The sequence below is a fragment of the Sapajus apella genome, unplaced genomic scaffold (assembly GCF_009761245.1).
Source record: "Sapajus apella isolate SASKATOON/1434 unplaced genomic scaffold, GSC_monkey_1.0 scaffold2, whole genome shotgun sequence".
Taxonomy (NCBI): Eukaryota; Metazoa; Chordata; class Mammalia; order Primates; family Cebidae; genus Sapajus; species Sapajus apella.
Window position 1 is genome coordinate 53,992,057 of NW_022436942.1, and position 14,864 is coordinate 54,006,920.

Below are 14,864 nucleotides of genomic sequence, written 5' to 3' on the forward strand. Positions count from 1 at the left end.
AATTCTCCTGCCCCAGCCTCCCAAGTAGCTGGGGCTACAGGCGCCCACCACCACAGGCTTGTATTTTTAGTAGAGAAGGGGTTTCACCATGTTGGCCAGGCTGATCTTGATCGCTTGACCTCGTGATCCACCCGCCTCAGCCTCCCAAAGCGCTGGGATTACAGGTGTGAGTCACCACGCCCAGCGGGATCTTACCATTTTCTAAACAGATCTTGGATGACAGTGAAAAGTGGATGGCAGCAGGTAAACTGCTCTCCTGCAAAGTTTAGGAACCATGGTTGTGATTGACAAGAGCTAGGAAAAAAGGAGGAACATGAACAAAGAGAGAAAAAGAGCATCATCAACAGAAGCTCCAATTGCCAGTACTTTAATATTCTTATAGAGGCATCAGCAAAGTTTTCCACAAATATCAACAATAACCCATGAAATATGTGTATTATTTGCTCTGGAAATGAATCTGCCTTCTAAACTGAAAACTTGCTGCATAATTTCTTGATTTATTAAAACACTGTTTTGTTTACGCTTTTGTTCTAAGAACTGCCCTTCTACATGAGGCTATTCATAAAGGATTTGTGTTTTATTTTCATTCCTTCTTTTAGCAATTGGATAACAGTAAAAGCACACATACACACACACACAGAAAGGCTTCCAGGACACAGCCCCTCTGTGTCATTATTTTGTGCTAAAATATAAATCTAAAACAAGAAACTTTATTAAATCTATGAAGTGAAATAAATTCATCCTGTGGAGAAAAAATATTTTGTAAACTGTATAAAAGAAAAAAGGAGACACATTTGAAAAGAAAGCAAAGCTCATGAGAGGTTCTTAAAGTTTAGAAATGAATTAGGAGGTCCCTACGTCCAGATTCCCATAAGAAATAGATTACATCCAAAGAAATAATACAAGAAAATTAAAATGATAAAGTGAAATAAGACTGCAGACAAGAATTTTTACAATAACACCTGGGTGCAGTGGCTCACCTCTGTAATCCCAGCACTTTGGGAGGCCGAGGCAGGTAGATCACTTGAGCTCAGGAGTTTGAGACCAGCCTGGGCAACATGGTGAGACCCCTGTCTCTACAAAAATTAGCCCAGTATGATGGCATGCACCTGTAGTCCTAGCTACTTGGGAGCTTGAGCTGGGAGGATCGCTTGAGGCTGTGAAGTAGAGGTTGCAGTGAGCCATGATCATGCCACTGCACTCCAGCCTGGGAGAAAAAGAAAAACCCTCTCTCAAAAAAAAAAAAAAAAAAAAGGAAAAAGAAAAAAGAAAAGGAAAAGAATTTTTACAATAACCATGACTTATCTTTATTAAACACTAACTATACTTTGGGCACTAAACACTTTATATGCAGGATATCATTTAATTCTCCCAACAACATTCTACTCTTAGTCATCCTCACTGTACAGATGATACAGATGAGGAAATCAAGATTTAGATTTCCCCAGATTCACAGAGCTGGTTGGTGGTAGAGCTGAGATTTAAAACTTTTCAGAGTCTTTCTAGCTCCAATAATGCGGTTCTACCCACATGCCCTCCATATTGGCTGTTATAAAAATTAAAAATATACCCAGAGACAGTATTCAGTGCTTCTTTAGCCCCCTGGTGCTCATAACTACCAAGTTTATCATTGTCAAGAAGAAAGTGACCAGTTGGCTGGGTGTGGTGGCTCACACCTGTAATCCCAGCACTTTGGGAGGCCGAGGCAGGCGGATTACTTGAGGTCAGGAGTTTGAGACCAGCTTGGCCAACATGGTGAAACCCCATCTTTACAAAAATACAAGTTATCCAGGCACGGTGGCGGGTGCCTGTAATCCCAGCTACTTGGGAGGCTGAGGCAGGAGAATCGCTTGAACCTGGGAGTCGGAGGTTGCAGTGAGCTGAGATGGTGCCACTGCATTCCAACCTGGGCAACAGAGTGAGGCTCAGTCTCAAACAAACAAAATAGAGAGAGACAGAGAGAGAGAAAAAAATAGCATGGATCTGTAAGTGGAAAACACTACATTAGAAATTTAAGAAAGCACCAACCAACCAATTAAACACACCAACAAAAACATCTAAATTTCCTGTTCCAGGGACTTTTTATGTGCTGCTGAACCTGTTTTTAGCCACTGATAGAATGCCAAGAAGCCAGGTCCTGAGAGATCACTAGGACAAAAATAAACTTCTCTCCCAACTCACAGTCACAGTATTGTTGCCGGGGCAGAGCTGGCCACAGAAAACAGGCGGGGTAAGACTATTCCACCAGGAAGCCTGTTTTTCTCTTCTCTCCCTCACAACCCTTTTACAGAAAACTAAACCACTGCCAGCTGTTTTAATCACACATACTGGACAAAGGGAAGCAAAAGAATGGAGTATATTTAGCCTAGGGTTTGGAGTCTGAAAGCCCATGTTCCATTCAGACTCTGCGAGAATCACTAAGGTTCTTGGTGTAAGCAACAGCCAGCCCCTAAGATAGCTCGCTACAGATTACAAAACACCTCCAGAGCCTGGAGTTTTAGAGATTATGAATTCTGTCTCTTGGCTAAAAAAGTTTTTATTATAAATGCTGTCTGTTTGAATTGGAATACTACAGTTTATTTTGTTTTCATAGGCTTTTATTTTTCTTTTTTTCTCATACTTTAAAAATTAGGTTATAATTCACATCCTGTAACCTCACCATTTTATTTATTTATTTTAAGGATTATAGAACTCCCCCCGACACCCTTTTTTTTAATTAAAAAAAATTTTTTTAAATAAAGACAGGGGTCTCAGTGTGTTGCCCAGGCTGCCCTCGAACTCCTGGGCTCAAGTAATCCTCCCACCTTGGCCTCCCCAAACTGCTGGGATTATATGTGTGAGCCACAGCATTCATTTATTTGTACTGACTTATTTGTAGAGACAGGGTCTCACTATGTTGCCCAGGCTGGTCTCAAACTTCTGGATTCAAGCAGTCCTCCCACCTCTGCTTCCCAAAGTATTGAATTTACAGGCATGAGCTACTGTGGCTGCCTGCCAGTCACCCTTTTAAAGTGTACAGTTCAGAGGTTTTTAGTACATTCACAAAGTTGTATAACCATCACCACTGTCTAATTCCAGAATATTTCCATTACCCCCAAAAGAAACCCCATACCTATTAGCAGGAACTTCTCAACGCTCCCTCACCCCAAATCCTGGCAACCACTAATCCACATTCTGTTTCTATGGATTTGCCTTTTTTGGAATTTTCATGGAAATGCAATCATACAATATGTGCCCTTTTGTGACTAGCTTCTTCCACTTTGCATAATGTTTTCAATGTTCATCTATGTTGTAGCATATATCAGTATTTCATTCATTCCTTTTCTTTTTTTGAGAAAGGGTCTCACTTTTTGACCAATGCTGGAGTACAGTTGCATGATCACGGCTCATTGGAGCCTCAAACTCCTGGGATCAATTGATCCTCCCACTTCAGCCTCCTGAGAATCTGAGACTACAAGCAATGCCACCACACCTAGCTTTTTGGTTTTTTTAGAGACTGGGTCTTACCACGTTTCCTAGGTTAGTCCTGCATTCCTGGTCTCAACCAATCTTGGCCTCTCAAAGTACTGGAATTATAGGTGTGAACCACTGTGCCTGGCCTCGTTAATTTCCTTTTGTGACCAAGTAAAATTCTATTATATGGGTATACCACATTTTGTTTACCCATTTTTGAATTTACAGACATTTTGGTTATTTCCACATTTTGGTTACCAAGAATGATGCTGTTATAAACATTTGTTTATAAGATTTCATGGCCGGACGCGGTGGCTCAAGCCTGTAATCCCAGCACTTTGGGAGGCCGAGGCGGGTGGATCACGAGGTCAAGAGATCGAGACCATCCTGGTCAACACGGTGAAACCCCGTCTCTGCTAAAAATACAAAAAATTAGCTGGGCACGGTGGCTCATGCCTGTAATCCCAGCTACTCAGGAGGCTGAAGCAGGAGAATTGCCTGAACCCAGAAGGCGGAGGTTGCGGTGAGCCGAGATCGTGCCATTGCACTCCAGCCTGGGTAACAAGAGCGAAACTCCGTCCCAAAAAAAAAAAAAAAAAAAAAAAAAAAGATTTCATGTAGCTGGGCATGGTAGCTCATGCCTATAATCCCAGCACTTTGGGAGGCTAAGGCAGGCTGATCACCTGGGGTCAGGAGTGCAAGACCAGCCTGACCAACATAGAGAAACCCTGTCTCTACTAAAAATACAAAAATTAGCTGGGCGTGGTGGTACATGCCTGTAATCCCAGCTACTCGGGAGGCTGAGGCAGGAGAATTGCTTGAACCCGGGAGGTGGATGTTGCAGTGAACCAAGATCACACTATTCATTGCACTCCAGCCTGGGCAACAAGAATGAAACTCCCTCTCAAAAAAAAAAAAAAAAAAAAAAAAAAAAAAAAATTTCATGTGGACATGTTTTTAGCGTTCTTGGATATGAACCTAGAAGCAGAATCACTAGATCATATGCTCTCTCTGTTTAATTTAATTTTAATATTTTTTGAGAAATGGGGTTTCACCATGTTGGACAGGCTGGTCTTGAACTCCTGACCTCAGGTGATCCACCTGCCTCGGCCTCCCAAAGAGCTGGGATTATAGGCGTGAGCCACTGTGCCCGGCCTCTATGTTTAATTTTCTGAGGAACTGCCAAACTGTTATCCGAAACGGCGGCACTATTTTACATTCCTATCAGCAATGTATGAGGGCCCCAATTTCTCCATACCTTGTCTAACACTTATTATTGCCTATCTTTTCAGTTGTAGCCATTCTAGTAAATGTGAGTCTTAATTTTGAAGTTTAATTTATTTACTAGTTATTTGATGGTGGACCTAACTGTCTTACAAATATCTCCTAAAACTTTCTGTGATGGTAAAAATGTTTTATTGTTTTTATTTTTATTTTTTGAGACAGAGTCTCTCTCTGTCACCCAGGCTGGAGTGCAGTGGCACAATTATAGCTCACTGTAGCCTCAATTTCCTGGACTCAAGTGATCCTCTTGCCTCAACCTCCTGAGTAGCTGAGACTACAGGTGCAAACAACAACACCCAGCTAATTTTTGTATTTTTTGTAGAGACAAGGTTTCACCATGTTGCCCAGGCTGGTTTCAAACTCCTGATCTCAAGCAATCAACCCTCCTCAACCTCCCAAAGTGTTGGGATTACAGGTGTGAGCCACCATGCCTGGCCTGTTTGTTCTTATAAAGTAAAAAAACGTTTTGCTGGAATTATTTTGTTAGAGCAAATGTATTGGGCCTCATGACCCATCAGGAATCCATATTAATACCTATTTAACCAAGGGTAACAATGAGGGTTATATGAGACAATGGGGATAATAGTAACAGTAAATACATGTAATATCCACTATGTTCAGATACTTTTCCAAATGCCTTAGTGTTAATTGATTTTCATAACAACCCTGGAGGAAGTATCATTTATAGCACCGTGTCACAGATCATGGCACTGGGACAAAGAAAGGCTAAGTCACATGTTCAAAGTTTTATCACTAGCAAGTGCCAGAGCCAGGATGTAAGCCCAGGGCTCCTGAAAGCAAAGGCTTGGCCGCTGCTGGGGTTACTTCCCTATCTCAGAGGGATTGTTGTAGGGAAAACGACTACCATTTTTTTTTTTTTTTTTTTTTTTTTTTTTTGGAGACGGAGTTTCGCTCTTGTTACCCAGGCTGGAGTGCAATGGCGCAATCTCGGCTCACCACAACCTCCGCCTCCTGGGTTCAGGCAATTCTCCTGCCTCAGCCTCCTGAGTAGCTGGGATTACAGGCACGTGCCACCATGCCCAGCTAATTTTTTGTATTTTTAGTAGAGACGGGGTTTCACCACGTTGACCAGGATGGTCTCGATCTCTTGACCTCGTGATCCACCCGCCTCGGCCTCCCAAAGTGCTGGGATTACAAGCGTGAGCCACTGCGCCCGGCCTACGACTACCATTTATTATCGATAATATCATTTTTATTATATGCGAGTAGAATGGGAATTAGGGATAAAGTTACAGAAAGAACATTATCCCACGAGTTAGGAGACCAGGGTTGGGGTCATGGCTCTAGCAGCAATCATATGACTTTGGGAAAGTTTTTCAACCCCTTGGAATCTAAGTTTTTCTTCTCAATAAAATGGAAATCCAGCCTAGGTGACATGGCAAGACACTGTTTCTATAAAAAATTTTAAAATTAGCCAGACATGGTGGCACATATCTGTGGTCCCAGCTCCTTGGGAGGCTGAGGTGGGAGGATCACTTGAGCTCAGGAGTTTGAGGTTGCAGTGAGCCAAGATCGTGCTACCACACTCCAACCTCTCTAAATAAATAAATAAATAAATAAATAATTTTTTTAAAAAAAGAGTCAGGCACAGTGGCTCACACCTGTAATCGCAGCTACTTGGGAGGCTGAGGCACGAGAATCACTTGAGCTTGGGAGGCAAAGTTTGCAGTGAGCCAAGGTTGCACCACTGCACTACAGCTTGGACAACAGAGCAAGACTCTGTCTCAAAAAAAAAAAAAATTCTATTATCCCACAGTGATATCAGGATGGCTAAATTAGACAATAGCTAGAAATAATTTTATTACTTAAAATGTCAGTTCTTTTTGCTACATCTAACTTTGCTTGTATATATTCAACATGATAAAAGCTAATCTTCAAGTCCTGAATATAAAGTTTCATTCCTGGGAGAAAAGCTGGGTCTCCCAGGGCTCTTCACTGCATAGTGCTAATCTCAGATGAGTTTCCTCATCCTTCTTTAATTATACAGAGCTGCTTCAGTTACTCATTTTTCCTGGAAACTATCAAGCTTTCTGAAGTTAGCATCAGCAAAGATTTGAAACTGCTAAGCCTTTATTTATATTCCTGGATTTGGTATTTGCAAATGTTTCTAGCATCTTAGAATGGCATTGATTTTTGGAGAAAAAAATAGTAAACTTCATTTTAACTGTAAAAAACCTAGAGGCAGCCATGTGCCGTAGCTCACTCCTATAATCCTATAATTTTTTTTTTTTTTTTTTTTATCACTTTTGTTTTGTATTTTTGCAACAGAAACCCCCTGTCCAGAGTCAGACTGTAGCTGAACTGTTCATACTGAAGAATGGAGCAGGCTGTGGGCACACCCCTGGTCCCTCTCCTGGGCAAGCGGCCCCCACCCCCAGGGAACAAGGTCCAGGCAGGCCAGCTCACTGCACGCTGGCCACCAGCACTTAGCCATACAGGTCATCGTCATTGTCTTCCGTGTATACACTGCCACCTGTGCCGCCTCCACTGCCCTGACTGGGGCCAGCTCCACCCTGGTTCCCTGAAGGGAATCTGAAGCTGCCAAAGCCCCGACTCTGCTGGAGGGTCTGGGCGAACATCTCATACTTCCGAATGTCATTGTCACTGACAGAACGGCGCGCAAAGCGCATGGCTTCTTCAAAGTGATCTCGACGGATCTCAGGCACTGGATCATCCTCTTCTACCTCCATGGCTGATGGGTTTGTCTGTCTTTCTCGTTCTCGCCTAATCTCACTCTCGATGGATTCACGGATGGCCAGCTTGCAAGCACGCTGGCAAATCTCTGTCAGGTCAGCTCCAGAGAAGCCATTAGTCATTTTAGCCAGGAACTCCAAGTCCACATCCTTGGCAACTGGGGACTTGCGCAGGTTGGCCTTGAGGATGGCAACACGGGAGGTGGAGGCAGGTGGATCACTTGAGCTCAGGAGTTCAAGACCAGCCTGGCCAACATGGTGAAATCCCATCACTACTTAAAAAAAAAATTACAAAAATTAGTCAGCTGTGGTGGCAGGCACCTGTAATCCCAGCTACTTGGGAGGCTGAGGCAGGAGAATCGCTTGAACCCAGGAGGCAGAGGCTGCAGTGAACCCAGATCACGCCACTGCACTCCAGCCTGGGTGACAGAGCAAAACTCTGTCGCAAAACAACTACAACAACAAAACAACAAATAACAACAACAAACAAATACCTGGAGTCCAAGATCAGGCAAAGATCAGGTAAAGAGGATGGAACAACATTTTGAGAGAGAAGAACAGACATTAGAGGCAAGGGAAGAAGACAACAGGGCTGACTTCTCCGTTAGGCACAGTGTGTAGGGTGTGCGATACTTCCAGGGGCCAAGGAAAATGTTTCTTTCAAAAAAATTGTTTTTGAGGTAGGGTCTTACTCTGTTGCCTAGATGGATCTTGAAGTCCTGGGCTCAAGTAATCTTCCTCCTTTGGTCTCCCAAAGTACTGGAATTACAGGTGTGAGCCACCATACCCAGACAGTATTTTTTATTGTGGTTGAATATTTGTAACAAAATTTACCTTTTCAATAATTATTATTATTATTATTATTATTTTTGAGACAGAGTCTCTCTATGTCACCAGGCTGGAGTGCAGTGGCGCTATCTCGGCTCATGCAACCTCCACCTCCCAGGTTCAAGCAATTTTCTTGCCTCAGCCTCCCAAGTAGCTGGGACTACAGGCACATGCCACCATGCCCAGCTAATTTTTTTTTTTTTTTTGTATTTTTAGTAGAGATGGGGTTTCACCATGTTGGCCAGGATGGTCTTGATCTCTTGATCTTGTGATCCACCCGCCTTGGCCTCCCAAAGTGCTGGGATAACAGGCTTGAGCCACCACGCCAGGCCCCATTTCAATTATTTTTAAGTGTACAGTTCTGTAGCATTAAGTTCACACATGTTGTACAAACACCACCACCATTGCCAGAACTTTTTCATTTTCCCCAATTGAACCCCTGTGCCCATTTAACACTAACTCCTTATTCCCCCTTCCCCAGCCCCTGTAAACCACCATTCTATCAGTGGAATTAGATAAGTGGAGTCCTCAGTGTAATATTTGTCTTTTTGTGCCTGGCTTATTTCAGTTAGAATAACGTCTTCATGGTTTATCTGTATTGTGGCATGTGTCAAAACGTCAATCCTTTTGAGGGCTGAATAGTATTCCATTGTATGTATACACCACATTTTGATAAGAAATGAGGCTGGGCTCAGTGGCTCATGCCTATAATAATCCCAGTACTTTGGGAGGCCAAGGGAAGAGGATCACTTGAGCCCAGGAGTTTGAGACCAGCCTGGGCAACATAGCAAGACCCCATCTCTACAAAAGAAGGAGGAGGAGGAGGAGAAGGAGAAAAGAGAAACCTCTACCTGAATGTTTTAGCAGCTTTCATAATAGCCAAACATTGAAACAAAACCTAACAACAAAAAACCCAAATGGCTTTCAAAAGGTGAGTAAACTGTGGTACGTCCATGCCATGGAACACTACTTAACAACAAAAAGGAACAAACTACTATTACAAACAACAGTCTGGATGTGTCTGCAGAGAATGAAACTGACTGAAAAAGGTAGTCATCAAAAGTTACATGTTATATGATTCCATTTACACAAAATTCTTGAAATGATAGAAATATAGAAATGGAGAACCCATTGGTGGTTGCCAGGGTTAAAGAGAAGGTTGGGACAGGAAGGAAGTGGGTCAGGCTCTAGAAGGATACCACGAGGGATCCCTGTGGTGGTGGGTGGAAGCGTTTTGAATCTTGACTGTATCAGTGTCAGTATCCTAGTTGTGATGTTACACTACAGTTTTGTGAGATATGATTTTGCCATATAGAGAAAATGGGTAAAATGCACATTTGTTTTCTCCGTGCTACTTCTTACAACTTCATATGGACCTACAGTTATTTTAAAATTAAAAAGCTTAATTTAAAATTTATATAGAAACCAGGCATGGTGGTGCATGCCTTTAATCCCAGCACTTTAGGAGGCTGAAGTAGGAGGTTTGCTTGAGTCCAGGAGTTTGAGACCAGCCTGGGCAACATGGTGAAATCATGTCTTTACTTAAAATACAAAAATTAGCCAGGTGTGGTGACATGCACTTGTGGTTGCAGCTACTTAGGAGGCTGAGGTAGGAAGATCACTTGAGCCCAGGGGGTTGAGGCTGCAGTAAGCTGTGATCAGGTCACTTCACTCCAGCCTGGGCAACAGAGCAAGACCCTGTCCCCCACAAAAAAATCACATGTGTAGCCAGCATTGTATTTCTGTTGGACCATACTACTGTAAAAGAAGCTGAAGGATACCCTGAGGCAGAAACTTCATATCAAATGGAATCTAGTTGAACCTTAATTGATGCTTCATCTAACTGAAAGCACTATGAATTCTAATATCTTTCTTCTAATGTTCACGAATCACTTATTAAAGTCATCAACACAAGCCAAATAGTACTAAAATAATGTTTCATCAATAGCTCCTTACTTGCTGCTTTTATTCATTCATCTTGAAGCATTATTTATACATCTAACCAGTAACTTCTACTTACATATATTTCTTCCATGGGTTTAGTTGATGCAACATGGTGGTCTTCTTTTGCTTTAACTAAGTGATTTTGTTTATGACATTCTTCTCTTGAACCCCTGCTCATTTTGCGTTTTAGTAAGTTAACTATGGTCATGGAACTGCAACCTCCTTGCAAGGCATGGTCTTGCGTCCACATTGAATTTTTGGTTGCACACATATAAGCATCTTCGGTAAGATCTTTCCAACTGTAATTTATGAGATTTACAATTCCTTCAGGGAAAGTAATGTCAAGCTCAGCGTATTGTTGCAACATCTCCCCAAGTTCACATAGTATTTCAAGAGCAATGAGTTTGTATTTTTCAGATAGGTTATTTTGCAGGCATCTTTTGGAGAATCTAAGTTTTGAAGGAAGCTTGGACACACTAGAAGTTGTGAGATGCTTGGTGAGTGGAATTCATCTTCTTTCATAGATGCAGCTACTGTAGTTAGTCTTGCTTTCTTTAGTTCTTTTAACTTTGTTTTCTTTTTATTACTGTAAAACAAAATGTGAGCTTTAAAGATATATATATATTTTTTGAGTCTGATCTTATTTATTTGTTACTCAAAAAATCTTATTTCTGACTGGATTCAGATTTAGAAGTAGAAGCTCGCAGAGACGAAAGTCTGCGTCTCTTCGCAATTTGTTCCTGGCGCTTCTCTTTAGCTTCCTTCATCCTCTTGGCCAAAAGTTTAGCATATTCTGCGGCCTCTTCCTTGTTTTTCTTAGTACGCTGCTTCTTCAGAGCAATACGCCGCCGTTTGTGCTGCAGGACGTGGAGTAACAAGACGCTGAATCTTGGGTGCTTTAGTCCTAGGTTTCTTACCTTCTTTGTTTAAGGGCTTTCTTACAACATACTGGCGGACATCATCTTCTTTAGAGAGATTGAAAAGTTTGCGGATTCTGCTAGCTCTTTTGGGCCCCAGGCGACGAGGCACAGTGGTATCAGTTAGTCCAGGAATATCTTTCTCTCCTTTTTTTACAATAACCAAGTTGAGAACGCTTAGATTAGCATCCACAATGCAACCACGAACTGATTTTCTCTTTCTTTCTCCAGTTCTCCTTGGTCTGTAACAGGAATGCCCCTTACTCAGTAGCAGGCGGACATGGCCATGAGTCAAGACACCCTGCTTCATGGGGGAAACCTTGTTTGTCGTTCCCACCACTGATTCGGACCACATAACCCTTCCGTTCTTCACCCAGAGCGTCAGCAGCAACTTCGGTCGCCATACGCTTCTCATAAAAAGTACGAAGTTTGCGTTCATCATCCACTTCAATGAGTTTCTGGCAGCCAGTGGCTGGGAAGGAGATGTTCAGCTTCATCTTGAAGCAGCTATACGCCTTCCTAAAGATATTTTATACTCTTTAACTTACTAATCCAACTTCTAGGAATTCATCTTAAAATATAAAAAAAAGATTTATAACATCTATGTGCAAAATTGCTTACTATAACATTATATTTTGATATGAGAAAAAATTGAAAAGAACCTTATAGTGCACAGGGATATAGCTAAGTAAATAATACCATACCCATACAATGGGTAGTCATAAAAATTATTGCTTTTAATAATTTGAGAACATTTTAATGTTATATAAAAAGTATACACGATTACAGCTGGGTATGGTGGTTCATGCCTGTAATCCAGGCACTTTGGGAGACTGAGGTGGGTGGATCACTTGAGTCCAGGAGTTTGAGATCAGCCTGGGCAATATAGTGAGACCCTGTCTCTATGAAAAAAAAAAAAAAAAAAAAAAAAAGACCAGGCACAGTGGTTCACGCCTGTAATCCCAGCACTTTGGGAGGGTGAGGCAGGTGGATTACCTGAGGTCAGGAGTTCCAGAACAGCCTAACCAACATGGTAAAACTCTGTCTCTGCTAAAAATACAAAAAAAAAGAAAATTAGACAGGCATGGTGGCGGGCACCTGTAATCCCAGCTACTTGGGAGGCTGACGCAGGATCACTTGAACATGGGAGGCAGAGGTTGTGGTGAGCCGAGATCATGACATTGCACTACAGCCTGGGCAACAGAGCAAGAGTCCATTTAAAAAAAAAAAATTATCCAGGTGTGATGGCATACATGTGATGTGGTTCCAGGTTCTTGGGGGAAGGGGTACATTGCTTGAGCTCAGGGTTTAAGACTGCAGTAAGTTGTGATTACACTATTGTACTCCAGCCTGGGTGATAGTGTGAGACTCTTTAAAAAAAATACATCAATAAAATAAAATTTAAATTTTAAAAAATAGCTGTTTTGACAAAATTCAGTGAAATTCAAGATAACACAGAGAAGGAATTTAGAGTCCTATCAGATAAATTTAACAAATAAATTGAAATAATTTAAAATAATCAAGCAGAAATTCTGGAGTTGAAAAATGCAATTGATTTGCTGGGTGTGGTAGCTCATGCCTGTAATTCAGCACTTTGGGAAACTGAAGTGGGAGAATTTTTAGTCTAGGAGTTCAAGACTAGCCTGGGACACATAGACAGACCCTGTCTCAAAAGAAACATGTAATTGACATACTGAAGAATGCATCAGTCTCTTAATAGCAGAATTGATCAAGCAGAAGAAAGAATTAGTGAGCTTGAAGACAGGCTATTTGAAAATATACAGCCATAAGAAAAAAAGAAAAAGGTTTGAAAAAGAACAAAGCACACCTACACAATCTAGAAAATAGCTTCAAAATGGCAAATCTAAGAGTTAGTGTCTTTAAAGAGGAGGTAGAAAAAGAAAAAGAAACAGAAATTCATTTATTTATTTATTTTGAGATGAAGTTTTGCTCTTGTTGCCCAGGCTGGAGTGCAATGGCGCGATCTTGGCTCACCGCAACCTCCGCCTCCCAGGTTCAAGCGATTCTCCTGCCCCAGCCTCCCGAGTAGCTGGGATTACAGGCAGGTGCCACCACTTCCAGCTAATTTTGTATCTTTATTAGAGATGGGGTTTCTCCACGTTGGTCAGGCTGAGAAATAGAAAATTTATTCAAAGGATAATAACAGAGAACTTCCTAACCCTCAAGAAAGATATCAGTATTCAAGTATAAGAAGGTTATAGAACACCAAGTAGATTTAACCCACAGAAGACTACCAAGGAATTTAATAATCAAACTCCCAAAGGTCAAATACAAATAAAAGATCCTGAAAGTCACAAGAGAAAACAAGTAGTTATATATGAAAAATGGAGTCAGGTTGTCAAAGGAATTTAGAAAAATACCAGGCTAAACACTAGGGTCTTGTGAGAGTGGACAGGTTTCTGTCTGTCCTAGAAACTGGGTAGCTCTAGACCAGGGTTTAGCAACAGGGAGCCCCAGGGCAGGACCCATCCCTGAGATTTTATATATATATATATATATATAATTGGATGTATTTGAAACAGGATCTGGCTCTGTCACCCAGGCTGGAGTGCAGTAGTGAGATCATGATTCATTATAGCCTCAAACTCCTGTGCTCAAGTGATCCTCCCACCTCTGCCTCTTGAGTAGCTGGGACTAAATGCACAGGCCAAGATGCCCAGCTAATTTTTTTTTAATAGAGACAGGGTCTCACTGCGTTGCACTGGCTGATCTTGAGCTATTGGGCTCAAGCAGTCTTCCTGCCTCAGCCTCCCAGAGTACTGGGATTACGGTGTAAGCTACCGCACTTGGCACCTGAGATATGTATTTTTTGGCCTGTCTAGTAAAGCGTACACAATATTTTTTAAAATTGGATTTACTGCCAGCATTTGAGGTCTAGGACTATGCTGTAAACATCTACATTACAGGTTTCTCTTTAAAAAATGGGGCTGGATGTGGCAGCTCATACCTGTAATAACCACACTTTGGGGGGCTGAAGTGGGAAGATTGCTAGAGCCTAAGAGTTCAAGACCAGCCTGGACAATGTAGCAAGACCCCATCTCTAAAAAAAAAAAGTTTTTAATTAGCTGGGCATGGTGGTGTGCGCCTGTAGTCTCAGCTACTGGGGAAGCTAAGGTGGGAGGGTTGCTTGAGCCCAGGAGCTCTAGGTTACAGTGAGCGATGATCATGCCACTGTACTCCAGCCTGGGTGACAGAGCACTACCTGGTCTCAAAAAAATATATTTTTAAAGATTTTAGTTTTTAAAAGCATGGGCTGCATTCCTGTAAAGTAGAAATAGCATTTAAGTTGGTCCCTCCTGTCGTTATGTTAAGGCTGTGACAGGGCAATGGTATTAACACGTCTAGAGAGATAAAGGAGAGAGAGCATGGGGAGAAATGCCAGATATAGGTGAAGGGGAGGAAGGCAGCAAATCACACTGCCATGTGTGTACCTATGCAACAATCTTGCATGTTCTTCACATGTACCCCAAAACCTAAAATGCAATAAAAAAAAAGAACTGTGCTGTATCTACACTAGTACTTCATACCAGTATTTATACGAATGTGAAATTTCTATAAAAGGGAAGAGAGCCACAGCTGCATGGCCACTGCCATCCTGAGATTTCCAGCCCTCTGAATTCTGAATGCTTAACTCTACTACTAAGGTGATTGTGATGAAGATCTGGTCGACCCCGGGAGAGAGAGACTGTGCTATTGACCCAGT

The 14,864-nt window shown here is 41.9% G+C and overlaps 1 pseudogene across 1 annotated transcript; it reads right to left on the bottom strand.

Moving 5' to 3' along the window:
* Nucleotides 1-10,847: 10,847 nt before the first annotated feature.
* LOC116564925 lies at nt 10,848-11,655 on the bottom strand (annotated as a pseudogene). Its single transcript, XR_004275160.1, has one exon. The product of XR_004275160.1 is annotated as a 40S ribosomal protein S6 pseudogene (transcript).
* Between the last annotated feature and the right edge of the window lie 3,209 nt (nt 11,656-14,864).